We start from the raw sequence: 15,221 nt of genomic DNA on the forward strand, positions 1-15,221 counted from the left end.
CCTTCCTGGAGTTTTCATGTTTTCAGTCATACTGTAAAAGGACCCAGGATATACAGCAATTCAGTTAAAAAAAAAAAAAAAAAGAAGAGGCTTTCCTGAAACTTATTTCTTCAAAATGCCTTGCATTTACTAGAGGGTAGACTTAGGAGAGCAATTAGGTTTTGAATGATACATCAGAAGAATAAAAGCAATATATGTTCACTGTCAATTATTATTAGCACTGACTAGCATGACATTGAAGATACTGACATCCAACTGCCTCTTCTTTTCAGGACCAGGAGTGTGGACACTCTAAGGTCATCTTGTTCAACAATCTCTTTTGGATCCCTGTGAGTGAAATTTTCAGTCTCTTTGGGTCCTGTGGTTCTTGTTCTTACATGGGCTGTTATGATTGGATATGGTTGGCCTCCTGTGAGACTACTGTTGGTATTTGATTGGACTTTCCTTTTGGAGATATTAGCTCATTAGGAGGGAGAGATCAATGCTCTCTCAGTGATGTGTTACTTTGTGAGAATAGATTATTATAAAGCAAAGCTGTTCCTTCTGTTATCACAGCCTCCTGTACCCATTTGCTCTTTTCACTTGCACACACTGTGAAGCAGCAGAAAAACATTACCAGATATGGCTCTTGACCTTGGACTTCCCAGCCTCCAAAACTGTGGTTCCAAAGAAACTTTCTTCTTCCCTTTGTAAATCACTGACTTGGGTATCCTGTTATAGTTACAGAAAATTAGCTAAGACAAGTGGTAGGCTAAACTTTTATGTAAAAAACTAAGTAGTATATATTTTCAGCTTTGCAAGGTGTATAGACATAGTCACCAGAGTGATGGAAACTGGAGATAACATGCAAATGAATGAGCAAAACCATCTTCCAGAATTAAAATTAGGCCTAATTTTCAAATGTCACACAAATGTTATTTACTTCATATTCTAAGTCATCTAAGCATATAATTATAGTTCTTTTTTTTTTTTCAGTTTTTTTCTTTTGAATGACACCTACATTTCTTCTTTGAAATTGCCAGACTTTGAGAGGCTAGGTAACCAGGGAGTAGGATGAACTGCTCAGAAAGATTTCTGCAAGTGAAAACGTAGAGGAGAAGCAGTCTTTGGTGCAGAGGAAGAATGACATGGTGGGGGAGGAAAAATGACCTGGAGGTAGTATTTCTTCCACAAAAGTCCATCATTTTGAGCTAAAGGCTCTGACATAGGTTCTGGAGTCAGTTTTACGACTTTCAGATTGATGTGACTAGAGGGTTTCCTCACTTCTTGCACCTGGTGGTTACACTGTGAGGGTCATAACACTGTGCATCATCATAACACTGTGAACACTTCTAACGTACTGTAAGCATAGCCTTGGATGCATACCTAGTATGGAATGTTTGACAAATGTAAGCTTTTCTCTGTAACCCCATGATAGAGCTGGAACCCAGGACCTACTGCATAGAGGCAAGCATTCTAAAACCGAGCCACATCAACATCCACAGATGACATAACTTCATTTTTATGGCTGAAAAAATATTGCATCATGAATATATACCAGGTTACCAGATTCTCCTTATTCTCCTTATTCACTCCTCTGATTGTGGACACACAGGTTTGGTTTACAACATCACTGTTGAGAATAGTGCTGCAACAAACAGGTGCAAGTGTCTGTGATGTGTTAGTTAAGAGTCCTTCTGGTACATATCAGGAGTGTTGTCACTGGATCTGGTTAGGTCTATTGGTGAGTTTCTGTTGTTTGTTTGTTTTTAGAAACCCCCATACTTATTTCTACCAGCACCGTTAAGGTCATCAAGTAATTGATGTGTGTGAAAGGCTCAGGAAGAAAAGCAAACCCTCTGCCAATTTTTCCCTTCATAGAAATGACATTTTATCTTGTTTTTTCTATTAATGCTAAACCCCAGTGCTCACACCTGCCCACTTTTGAACACAAACATTCTACCAAATATTGAGAACAAGTTTCAGGGCACTTTGAGGGTCTACTTTTCAAAATCTAGTAATCACCGTTTATTCATGCTTTAGCATATAGGTCTGTGTAAAATGAGGCTTTTAAGGATCCTTTGTACTAAGGTACAGTCCACAGAATTACATTAATAATCCTAACCAGTGCTTGTGAAGATGCAGGGCATGTGCATTTACATACTGTCGGTAACAGAGTGAAGGTTATCAGACCTATCTCCATAAAAATGATGGGAGATTTAATTCATTTCTATCGTTTGGGGATATAACATGAGGGACTAATCGGAAACATAAAATCAAAAGCATGGACAAGATCACTGGTGAAACAACATTTTATTATAGAGATTTGGAAAATAATTAAAATTTAAATCTAAAACATTATGTCAAATTTTTGATATTATACATACAAAGATACTCAAGTGAGGTAAAAGTGTTTGTTATGCAGGCTTGCCTAATCAGGGGAGACTGAGTGTTTAAGCCTTAGAAATAGGGAAGAGACACTAGAAGTCAGTGACTGTGCAAAAGTGCGGTGAGCCCGGGAGAGACAGAATCCCAGAGATGAACTGTATCTCTTTAGTTCCAGCTTTCACAAATGTGAAAGTATAAATTTCAGTTGTCTAAGGCACGCAATCCACAACACTGTGTTCTGGAAGCCTGAGCAGAATAATTTAGGGGCAGAGGGAAACGAGCTCAGCGTGTATTTTGAAATAAAGGAGTAATTGACAGCAATGATATCTACTACAGAGGCTGAAATGAAACCCCCATAGTAGCAGGATGTCTGTCTAGCATACTGAGCATCATTTCCATGTCTTTGTTTCTCGCTTTTATGCTATCCTTTAAAAATTATTTTATGTAGTATAATTGAACTATAATTAATATACTGTTTTAGTAACTCATTATTCTGTTGCAAAATACCTGACAAAATAAAATTAAGAAAAGAAGGATTTATTTTGGCTTGTAGTTTTAGGGGCTATAGTCCATAGAAGGCATGTTGCAGCAGGGATAGGAAGGAGGCAGCTGTTCACATTACGTCCACACTGATGAAGCACAGACAGATGAATGCTTGATCTCTCTTTTTCATTCCATTTGGGTACCCCAGCTCATGGAATGGTAGTGCTCACATTGAGGATGGATCTTCCCACCTCAATTAACCAAATATAGATAGTCCCTTATAGGCATGCCCCAAAACATGTTTCCATGGTGATTCTAAATGCCATCAAGATTATCTATCATCTCTACCCCTTGTTAATCTGACACATAGATGTATCACTTTTAACCCAAAAATTTCTATGTTGAGTTAAGAGTCCTTCTAGTAAATATCAGAAGTGTTATCACTGGATCTGTTGGTCTATTTGTCCCCATAGGCTTATGACAATTTCAAATACATTCAACCAAACTTCAAAATCTTCAGTCTTCTTTAAAAAATAATTTCAATATTATTTACAAGGCCACGTTCTAAGTCCTGTCTGAAGCTCAAGGCAATCTCTGAACCATGTGCTCCTATAAAATAAAAGTTCCATATGTTTAACATGCAATGGCACAGAATAAATATTCTCATTCCAGAGCCTAGAGAATTCATTTCACTTCAAGGCCTAACTCAAGCAGGGGAAACCCCAAACTCTGCAGTTCCATGTCCATTTCTAGGGCTTGTGATGAGCTTACTGGGCCCCAAAGGTCTTAGGGATTCATACTCTCCACTTCTGCTGCCTGCAACACACATAACCGCTCTCCTGGGGCAGCTCCCCTCCATGTTGGTAGTGTTGTCCCATGGTCCTGGCATCTCCTATATCCTCAGTCTCCACTGAAACTTAGGCTTCTCTGCAAAAGCTTTATACAAAAGCTTTATACAGTGGTCTCAAAGGTCTTCTTTGCTGGAACACCAACTGTGCTGTACATTACCTTGCTTCAGTCCTGTCTAGAAAAATGATGTAAAACTTCATGACTCCTCCAGCCCTGCATCTTTTATGACTCTAAAAAAAAAAACGTCATGTGGACAGTGCTACGATATTCTGCTGTCAGCTTGAGATGGAGTCTGCCTCTTTGGACCACAGTTTTATTAGCTTTGTGTGCTGACCCTGAGAATCACTTTCCTAGGAAGCTGTTTTGAGTGGGGAGTCCTTCTTTCTATGGCTTCCTCAGTTTAGATGCTCTCTTTTAGAAATTTATGGTTTTGTGTGTGTGTCACTGCATGAGTGGACAGAGGACTTTTTGAGGAAATTAGTTCTCTCCTTCAACATGTGTGTTCTGGGGCTGAACTCAAGACATCAGGCTTGGAGTGAAGTATCTTTATTCACTAAGCTGTTTTGCTCCCGATGTTCTCCTTTTAGATGAATTTGTATTTTCATAAGATGGAGCCTTTGAAGGACATAGTCTCCATTCCTCTTATCCCAGTTTAAAGAATTACAGTTGTATTATTACTTACACTTTCCTTGGCACAGACTTTTTAATTGACCACATGACTTTCCTTATCAAATTTCACATTTTTCTTTTTTTCTGCTCTCTATTTTGATCTTTGTCACCATAGACATGAAAGTGAGCAGTAATCACCACATAATCTGAATGCTAACTTCTCTGGAAAATTTCTTTACCAAACAAATTTAATATTCAATGCAACTTCTCCGAAGTTCTCTGGACATGGCAGAATGTCATCAGAAAAGAACAGGATTGGTTTATAGACTTGTTCCCCTTTGAAACCTTAAGAGCTTGGACTGTACTGTTTAAGTTTATCACATAGTTCTCATCTTCTAGGTCTCCTCTAGAATGGTTAAGCTCTGTTTACAAAATTCAATGGCTTTTCTAGCTCAAGCTTACAGTCTCTTCCACATCTCTCCTATAAATCAGTTCCGAAGGTCTGAGAACCACACAGTCAGGTTTACCAAGGGAACGTGCCCACTTCTCCACATGTATTTATTAGTTTTTTTTCCATTTTTTTTCTGATGAAAGTAAGAGAAAAGGGGGTTTTCCTGTCTTAGATTTCTGGGCGAATATGGCCACCATGACAGGGAAGGCATGGTAGCAGGAGGAAGCAGTTGGTCACATGGGATCCATATTTAGCAAACACAGCAATGAATCCTTGTAATCAGCTCCATTTATATTTTATATTTTATAAAATGAAATGGTACTACTACTCACATTTAAGTAGTACCTTCCTACCTTCATTACCAAATTGAGATAATTCTTTGAATATATACCCAGAGGTTTCTGTATTTCTATGGTGACTCTAAATGTCATCAGGCTTACTATTGGTATTGACCATAATGCATACAGTAAACCTTCTGCTGCAGAGTGTTTTAGCATATTTACAAAGCAAGGCAACCCTTACCATAGTTGGTTACTAAAACACGGGTCATTACTTTCAAGGAAACCTGTATTAGCAGGAGTTCCCCATCCTTCCAGCCTATGGAAACTTCTCATGTACTTTTACTTTCTTTTCTTCACATTTTGTATAAACTGGAATTATATAACTCATTAGCCTTGTCTTTTGACATTTTACTGACTAGTTTCTGAGATTCTTTCTTTGTTCTAGCTCCTGGAGGCTCTGCTAAGGCTGGAGACAATTTGAGGGCTCACCTGGGATGTTTCTTGACTTTTGATGACCACTAACTTCCACTGAGTGGTGTCCAATATCTTGAAAATTGATCTTTCTTAAATTTTGTTATTGCTTTTTAGTCTCTTTTAATCTCTCTATGTATTAACACACATATATATGTGTCTGTATGTGTGTATGTGTTTCTGTGTGTGCATATGTATGTGTGTGCATGTGTGTCTGTGTGTATGTATGTGTGCGTGTTTGTGGGTGTGTGTACATGTGTGTATGTTCTGTACATATGCGTGTATGCACCTGCACATGTCTGTATGTAAGTTTGTGTATGTTTGTGTGTGTGCGCTATGGATGTGCATGTGTAGTGTTTCAGATGAGAGTTTTTTTTTTTTAAATAATATGCTCAGTGGATGAACAAGAAAGATTGCTCAGAGGTGACAGGAAAGGAACTAGGGGAAAAAAAGACCTAGATTTTATTGAGCAAGGTCTATGCCAGAAAGCGAAGGTGAAGCTGATCAGAGCACCACTCCCTTTTCAAGCCTTGTACTTTAGAAGCACTTCTTCTTTGGACTATTCCTCACAATGCCTGTTTTAGACAGTCTTCTACCTTTATACCACTATTTCCTTCTACCTGAATATCTGACGGATATTTGTTATCACTTGCATTGTAATTTTTAGCCTCATCTTTCTCTTATGTAAACTCTGAGGCCAGAAGAACATGTTACAGCCTTGTTCTGCATACTTATTGTAATCCCTAGCTCATAAATGTTTCAAAAATATTTGTTGCACTAAATTGATTTTTATAAATATTTTCATTTACAAAGTCCACAATCTTATTAAACTGTCTTCCTCTTTCTTTTAGTAGAGAGGAAAAGGAAATATGAACTGTACCAAATCTTTTGCCTGAGGCATATGGTCAAGACATCTGAAGCTGGCATTAGGACCCAGACCCTAGTTCAGTCTTACATCTGTCTGCTTCTTGGTTTGCTTCTCTTGAACAACACTGAAGTATAGAACCTTCTGTGGTGATGGAAATATTTCCTATTTGGGCTGTTCAGTGTGGTTGCTACTAGTCATATGTGGCCGGTGAAGACCAGACTGTGAGACCGGGGTTTCTAATATTTGATAGGAATCAATTTAAATGTAAAGCCAAATTGCCACCTGTGACCATTGACTTCCATGTTGGATGGCACAACTCTGGATAAAAGAAACCAAGTTCTTTTATCTTTCAATTGTACATGCTCAGTAGAGACCTGACAGATGTTTTGTAGTTGCCTTCTGAAGAAAGAAGGACTTATGAAAAATGTTTCAGCCAATAGTCTTGTCAGAGAAGAAAAAGGAAACTGTCTGAAATCAAGGGGAAAAGTTAAGCAACAATATATCTCAACAACATGGTGGCCTAAACTAGGCCCGGACAATGACAACACATGGTAACATGGGAAGGGGAGATTCAGGAGGTCCACCCATAAACAAAGAGCTATATGCAACTATTGACTGCTGAGAGAGGGGGAATTAGTTTTTCTCAGGGATGAATTACCTCATTGATTATCCAATACAAAGTGGTCTGCTCTGAAATCATATACAATCAACACTAAATAGATTCAGCAGGTTGTATTTATGTATTTGTGTGTGTGTGTGTGTGTGTGTGTAAATAATAATCAAAACAAGGAGACCATCAATTTGAGAAAGAGTGAAATCAGATCACGGAAAGGGTAGGAGGGAGGAAAAGGAAACTTGGGAAGTAATACAATTATATATTAATTAAGATAAAAATCTAGTTAATAAAAGAGCAACAATAAAAATGGTCAAATGAAAACTATTGTTTCAAAAGAAGAGGGTTTTCTAAAAACAATCACTTATTTGTACTTAATGAGGAATATTTTGACCAGTGTTCTCTATGTCTTGGCAAGGGTTTGTGAACAGTTATCTTTTCTGTCTCACACACATGTGTTTATACATACAACATACATAATTATATACATAATACATATGTAATTGTGAGCTTTTTTTAAACTCAACTTTATTCTGCTAGGAGGAACTACCTCTAGTAAAGCAACTATCCTTGTCATTGGTGAGCTTTACTTCCATGACAGTGACCCTGTCATTCTAACCTCTCTCAGTGTTAAGGTTACTTGAAAACTCTCCCTTATTCTGCCCACCTTGCCTCAGCATTTTTTCATGAAGGCAAGTGTGTTAGTTCCTTGGGGCTATTGTCAGCAGCTACCAGAGACTGGGCAACCGAAGCAACAGAACTTATATCTCACAGAGATGAGAAGTCTAAAGTCAAGGGCCTGCAGCGTTAGCTCCTTCCGAAGGTCATGAAGGAGCCTACTGGCTACAGCCGTGTTTTGGGTTTCTTGGCAGATACCTGACTTCATCTTTTTCAACCCCCTAACACTAGATAGGAGAGAAAAAAGGATAGAGAGGAAAGGAGGTGACATTATTGTTAAACTGCTTCCTGCTGATCGGAGGCATCAAGCTCCTTGGGATAAGTTTGATCTTTTGCCATCAGGATATCTAATATCTTCTTGTTGTTTCTTCTCTGCACACAACTACTTAACAAACTGCGACCAATTGCAACCAACAAGCAACCAAAAAGCAACAAGAAATCAACAACCCCATATCAGGACCCAGCATTTATATACCCTCTGAAAAATCCCCAGAATTACAAACATCACACAATTGTAGGAACTATCTGCAGCTGGCAAAACTACACTTCTGCTAGAGCACGAGGCAAATCATAGACAGCTACTTCGAAGCAGCCCCATATTCCCACACCTGGGATTAAAACAAAAGTACATTCTTAATGATATTTCTGTGTTTTTAAAGAAACCAAAATTTCAAAGATTCTCGCTACAGGTTAGTTCCTCATCAACTTGACACAAGCTGGTGTCATCTGGGAAGAGGGACTCTCAACTAATTAAAAATCCTGGGCAGGTGATCCTGGTACGTATAAGAAAGCAGGCTGAGAAAGCCATGGAGAGGAAGCCCATAAGCAACATTCCTCCATGGTCTGTACGTTAGGTCCTGACTCCAGGTCTCTGCTTTTGAATATTTTCCCTGACTTTCCTCTGTGGTGAATCCAGAGTTGTACAATGAAATAAACCCTTTCTTTTCCACGCTGCTTTTGGTCATGGTGTTTATCATGGCAATAGCAAGCAAACTAATAGAATAGGGTCCTCTTTATCTATAAACAAGATGGCAAGGCAGAGCTATCAGGCATGGGCTTATTTGGATGAGGAGTGACAGGCAATCTTACCTATCCATGCTGCTCTCCATTTCCCAGTCAACTTCTCCCTGAAGTTTACTTTGAGTCTTTTCTTAAAGTTGCTGAGCTCTCTCAGCATCCCAAATGCCTTTTCTTTCTTTCTTTCTTTCTTTCTTTCTTTCTTTCTTTCTTTCTTTCTTTCTTTCTTTCTTTCTTTCTTTTTCTTTATTTTCTTTCTTTCTCTATCTCTTTCTTTCTCTCTTTCCCTCTTTCTTTCTCTCTTTCCTTTATCGCTCTCTCTCTCTTTCTAAAAGTCATATAAGAAGAGTTTATGTCTAACCACTGAGGTCTCAACAGAGACTCAGAAGAAAGGGAATGAAGAGAAAGATAGGTTGTGAGTGAGATGCGCTATCGGTAGTGAGCACCTGCTCAGAGCTAGGGGCCACAAAGAAGCTCTGAGAACACCCCTTCACCACTGTGGACCCTAAAAGCAGAAGGTACTGTTCAAAGAGCAGGTATTGCTACACAGCTCCCACAAGCCAGCTCCAGTGAGTAAGACAGGCTTTGTTTATCATTGCCTCCCCACCCAAACCACACTCAAATAAGCAGCGAAAACCTCCAGACCTTAGTCATCAGGCGAGGTAAATTACAAACTTCTAAGAGTGTGGCTTCTCCAAGATACCACATTTTCCTCGTATAATGAGCCTGCAGTTTGTGGCAAAGAATGACTTAAGAACAAGTGAACTCACTGTCTAAAAGGAGAGTTTTTATCACTATCAATTGCTCTCTGACTGACAGGACTGTTATTTCTTTCAGTAGGAGAAAGGGCTAAAATACAGAGAGAAAACCTAGAAATAAACACAGGCTGCATAATGGCAAGGTTTTGTGTTGCCAACGTCAAAAGAGCAAGTTCCTGGTTAAGAGACCTCGCTTACTCCTGTTACAGTGACTTTGTAGCTTCTGAGGCCCTTCAAGCAGCTGCCACAGCCACTGTGCCATCAGTTTGGGGCTGGGGGGCATCAATGGCAGAAGCACCATCTTAGCAAACCAGAGGCTCAGAGTTGAACAGGAGGAGGCTGGTGAATGGAACAGGAGTCCGCATGCAAAGTCTTCAAGTGGAAATACTGTTCTAGCATATATAGAAGGATCCAGTGGATTCCTCTTTTGGGGGACAGTGTCACTCAGGGTTTCCCAGAAATGATATTTGAGGTAGAGATGACACAGTATGTAGGAACAACCACCCAGAGGGAAGGAAAGGTGTTTTTATTGGCCGTGACATGTTTATCTGGTTTATCTGGTGACCAAGAAACTTAACTGGGCTAGAATGTAGGGCATAGCAGTGAGGCAAAAGTAAGGATGAGATAGGCTCACAGAGGGTACTGATGCATGACAGTAAGAGAGGAAATGCCTTGCAAGGGTGTTACATAGAGGCTGATGTTGCCAGATCTGGAATTTAGTTAATCACTGGCAGGATGCTGAAGGTGTGTGAGGTATGAAGGATACCATGCTGTCCAGTAACAGGCTATTTTAGGAATCTAGGTAAAGTATCTTGACCTGACATTGAGGCATGGTCTGAACTTCAGGAAGTTCAACAACTTTCCTTCCATAATGTTTGCCCCCAAATGTTAATTTTGTATTGTTACTAGAAAATTTCTTAGAGGCAGCAGCAGAAGGCACATTGCAGATGGCAGAAATATTTTTCACAGCTTTTATGGTGGATAACAATATACTTGACATTTTTCTCATTAAATGTGAGCTTTGCTGTATGATTAAACACGCAAGGCATCTGTGATCTAAAATTACAAATGTGAAAAGCAACAGCTCGAATGTTTCAGTCAATAAATACACAGGAGACAGTCAACATGTAGCAGCTCCATCATATGCTGTCTTCAAGGAGCTGCTCAGCTGACATTGACACTGTTATTGGCAATGGCCTCACCTTCACACCAACAAGAATAAGGAAACCGAAGTCCCAGACTGCTAATTACAGCCAGGGAGTCCAATAGGAGTGAGTGGTTTCCATTAGGAAATCTCAAGGCTGAAGGCTGACAGAGCTGGTAGAAAAGAGAGGCTTTATTGAGGCAATTAGTGAATTACCAAGGGGGTCCCAGGGGAATAGAACTACACTGAGCAATCCACCATAATGTAAAAGCCTGGGAGGTCAGGGCCCAAGTCCAGTGAACAGCAAGCTGTATACACATGTATTAGCTGAGGCAAGCCTCCTCAGCGTGCATGCAGGTGTGTGTGTGTGTGTGTGTGTGTGTGTGTGTGTGTGTGTGTATCCCACACTGTTTAAAGGAGAGGTGCTTCTGAGTACTATTCTCTTATCCATTTTAGCTACCTAACCAAGCGGCCCAGATCACATAGAGAGGGTTGCATTGTCATGACCATGACATAGAAAGAAAACTGGCACATGCAAATCCTAAGAGGCTGAAGGTAATCCACACATGCGAGTGACAGTTAAGTAGATGAACATAGCCCAACCAAAACTAAGAATAAAGAGGAAGGATGTATCACATTGAGCTCATTTGTGTGTTCTGGAAACAATGTACAATGAGGGTACCAGAGGTTCTACAGAAAGCCAAGATAAAGGAGACAGAAGAATGTGAAAGGGGCAGCTGGACCAATGGAAACTCTTAGAATGTTGGCTGTCAGAACACAACTAGATCAAGGAATTCACAACCTTCCTGAGTTGCACTGATAGCAGAGTTTGTCTGTTAGGGACATTAGAGCTAGGCTGATGCTTAGAAGCTCAGCTTCTCTAGTCCACCTGTTAAGGTACCTATATGTGGTGCTCAGGTTTCTATAACAAAGCACTTCTCCTGGGCAGCTAACATGCAGGCATCAGTGTTCTCCTGGACCTCGAGGCTGTATATACAAGATCTGGGTACAGATAGTGTGGGCTTTTCCTAAAACCTGTCTCCACCCTGTGTCCTTACCTGTTCTTTCCATTGTTTGTGTTCTAATTACTTCTTAAAGACATCAGACAGAGTAGAACCCCCACTAATGACCTCAGTTTGCATTTACAACCTCTTGAATGACTTTGTTTCCAAATGCATTTATACTGTGAGATACCAGGGGTTAAATTTTTAACATATGAATCAATGAAGCACAATTTAGGTCTTAATCAGTAACTTCAAAACCTTTGTGTGTAGCCAAACACAATGGTACATACCTGCAATCTCAGCAGTAAGGGCAGAGTCAAGGATTTAAAGCCAGTCTGGACTATATAATGAGAGCCTGTTAGATAGAGTGAAAGAGGTGGGGGGGGGGTGGAAAAAGAGGGAGGATGGGGTTGGGAGAAATTGAGATTGGAAGTTTTTGGTTGGGGATGTAGTTCAGTGAGTGTTTGCCTACACCCTCAAAGCTGTTGCTTTGGATTTCAGTACCGTACTGAAAATAATAACTAAGAACCCAGTGACCCTATCTTCCACCCTTCATGGGCTTATTCAAGATGCTCCCGTCATCATTTATGTAGTTATTCTTTTAATCGAGGGTATCAGAACTTAAAACTAAGAGCTCTGAAAGTCTGTCCATTTCTGCAAGGGCCTATCAGGATGTGGTTGATCCTCAAGTCTTTGGAAAATCAGCAAGTAGGGGAGAAATATGCTTTCTAGACCTATAGTTTAGGCAATCAGGAGGAAAGAGGGTGGGGATGTTCCAAGTGTTCTTTTCATTGGGTTAAATATATATGGAATATCAAGAAGGGGCGAATTCTCCTAGATATGGTGGGAGTTCAGAATGACAAAGATATTTTCCTTCCACCAGACCTCACACATGCTACCTACCCTCAAGTAATCCATCAAGAGCAAAGAAGTTTGGCTCATCTTCCTGCGTTTTCTGAAACCTCTTAAGTGGGAAAAGAATAATGGTGAGACATTCACGCACATCCTTTCAGTCATGTTTTCATTGGGTTAAAGTTTCTTATGGGTGGCCCCACCTTTATCTTGTGGTTAGCTTGCTGAGGTAGGGTTTAATTTAGCTTGTGACCAAATGAGTAATCATAGGTTTCTTAGCTCCTGAAGGCTTCAGCTTCAGTCTCAGCTGAGAGGCCCACTTACGCCCTCTGGCGGTGTTCAAGGGAGCCCAGTATTTCCCGAGTGGAGAGAATACTTTGTTGCATGTTGTCTCAGCTCAGTGAGAACCCAGGATGGGAAGAGGAGCCAGGGATGAAATGTGTAGATCACCATCTATCCCTAAATTGTCCATCATTCTGTTGTGAGCCTTTCATATGTTATTGTGACATGACATTTAAATCAGATAACATGTCAAGCATTATGAACTTAACCACTAGCAAAAAGTAGATGCTTCAATGCTACTTTCGTTCCCATCCATGGACAACTCAGTTCAGTGAATCTTTCTACAGCTTTCCCTGGGAACTGAGATGTTCAGTGCCAGTAAGTTCAAGCTCAAATGAAGAAAAAGGACTTGGTCATGCTTCAAGCATCTGTGATAGATGACAAAGTAAAAAGATCTGGGACTAAAGAGGTGGCCTAGTCCCTACAATCAAGTTCATATTTGCTCTACTCACATTCAGAGTGGGCTGTTGAGATGCTAAGTTTAGCATGATTTTGATCCACTGAAACTTCTCTGATGACCCTGTTTAAACTGTACTGATGCCAAAAAGTCTTTGCGTTGATGGCCCACAAGTCTCTTCCCTCTAATATGTTCCAGATCTCTGACTCTACCTCCTACTTCTGTCCATGTTGCCTTGGGGATGCCAGGCTAGCTCCTGAGGCTTGCCTTCCACCACCCTCTTTCCTCAACCACAGAGATGATGCCTGCTAAGTCCCTATCACCTGTGGGTCCTCACTCTCATGCCTCCTCCTCAGTAGCTCTTTCCATTTTCCTTTCTTATTTTTATATGTATCATCAGCTAAATATTCTATATTTTTCATGCAATTTGCTCATTTTGTTTTTTGTAATTTCTCCTCTTTCTTCCTCCCCCTTTTGATCTTCTTTCTAGTTTAATGATGAACATGTGAATATGCATATCATATAAATATATAAATACACATATATAATTCAAAATTTCATTTCTACATACAAGATAAAACATGATTTATTTATCTGTTTGAGTCTGGCTGATTTCACTTCATAAAATGATTTCCAGTTCCATTCATTTTTTGCATGTTTAAGTAACTTCTCAGGGCTTGAAAATAAACACCATGATGGTAGGGATATTTGACATTTTTGAATATATTTTTCTACTTATTCCCTGGTATTTCTGTTATTTAAGTGGCAACTACAGATGGAGTGAGTTGAAGTTTTGAATGTTCAGAGATGGAAGAGGCCATCCATCCTGATCTGCTTTTGCAGGTCCAACTGTAGACACTGAACACCTTGGACACAGGTTGGGAACAAATGAAAGGTACAGTAGCTCTCTCCGAAGATTCCTGAGTATGTGTTTAAGACATAGTATCTTATGAGATTAAATATGGTAATATCATAGACACAAGACTCTAAAACACAGAACTTGAGCTTTCTGTGGGACAAGAGTACTTTGGTCATCATCAAGAGTAGAGAAAGTGGAGCTTGTGGGTAGACAGCTGGTGGAGGGAGAAGTAAAATGTTCTCCCCTTTTCTTGGTATTGGGTGGCAGGACTGGTCTCTCAGAATGGCCTGTGTAACACATGTGAATGTGTGTGACAAGAAAATTTGGCAGTGATTCAACCAGTGCATAGGAGAGGTGGATCCGTTAAGGCAATGACCAAATCTGCCTTTTGACAACTCTATTCCCATGGCTGGCATACCATAGATGTTTAATCCATAGTTCTAGAATGAGTCCATGCTGAAAAGTCAGACCTCAGTGCCACTGTATCTTTGGTTTTCAAGCTTTTTCTCAAAGGTCTCTAATATGGAGGCTTGAGGGTTGTTACTAGACATTAGCAACAGTCTAACACACACATGTGTGAACATAGGTGAGAGCCTGTAATGTGTTGTGCCCATTTTCCTAAGTATCTTTGCTTCTCTCTGGTTTGCTTGGTAGCATTTTTTCCTGCATGACTACTGCCTTTTATCAGTGAGAAAATAATGGCCCCTGTGCCTTAGGAAGTAAGCAACATATGTTCAAATTTCAGCTTAGTCTCCCTTCCACTTGATCTCAGAAAAGTTACTACATTGTCTTGAGCCTCAGTTTCTCCATTTGAAAAGGAGTAATATGGTTCTACTATCATAGGATTGACTTTGGAATTAAGAGAGACAATCCAAGGAAAATTTTTAATGATGTGGGAGGTGTTCAAGGAAGAGTTGATTTTTCTCTGTGCCCTGTGCATAGGGTGAACAGTGTATAAAATGAACCTCTCACCTCCTCCAGGCGAGCAGGAAAGAGAGTAAAGAAAAACCAGGTGTAAACTGGAGTTGGTCAGGCTCGGTCTTCTCTAGGAGCAGGAAGAGGGTATGAAGTTATTTCAAGGGACTTTAAGTGCTAAATAAATAAGCTGAGACAGAATCTATAAAGTCCCAGTTCCAAATATGAAAGGTGAGTGCTTCCAAAAGGTTCAGGCACACCTT

The 15,221-nt window shown here is 40.0% G+C and overlaps 1 long non-coding RNA gene across 1 annotated transcript; it reads left to right on the forward strand.

The window, feature by feature from the left end:
- The first annotated feature begins 272 nt into the window (after nucleotides 1–272).
- On the forward strand, nucleotides 273–14,048 carry LOC132646772 (uncharacterized). The gene is made up of 3 exons (XR_009585017.1): nucleotides 273–329; nucleotides 12,477–12,579; nucleotides 13,948–14,048. It is a non-coding gene; the product is annotated as an uncharacterized LOC132646772 (long non-coding RNA).
- Nucleotides 14,049–15,221: the final 1,173 nt, after the last annotated feature.

Source organism: Meriones unguiculatus, chromosome 12 (genome assembly GCF_030254825.1).
Source record: "Meriones unguiculatus strain TT.TT164.6M chromosome 12, Bangor_MerUng_6.1, whole genome shotgun sequence".
Lineage (NCBI taxonomy): Eukaryota > Metazoa > Chordata > Mammalia > Rodentia > Muridae > Meriones > Meriones unguiculatus.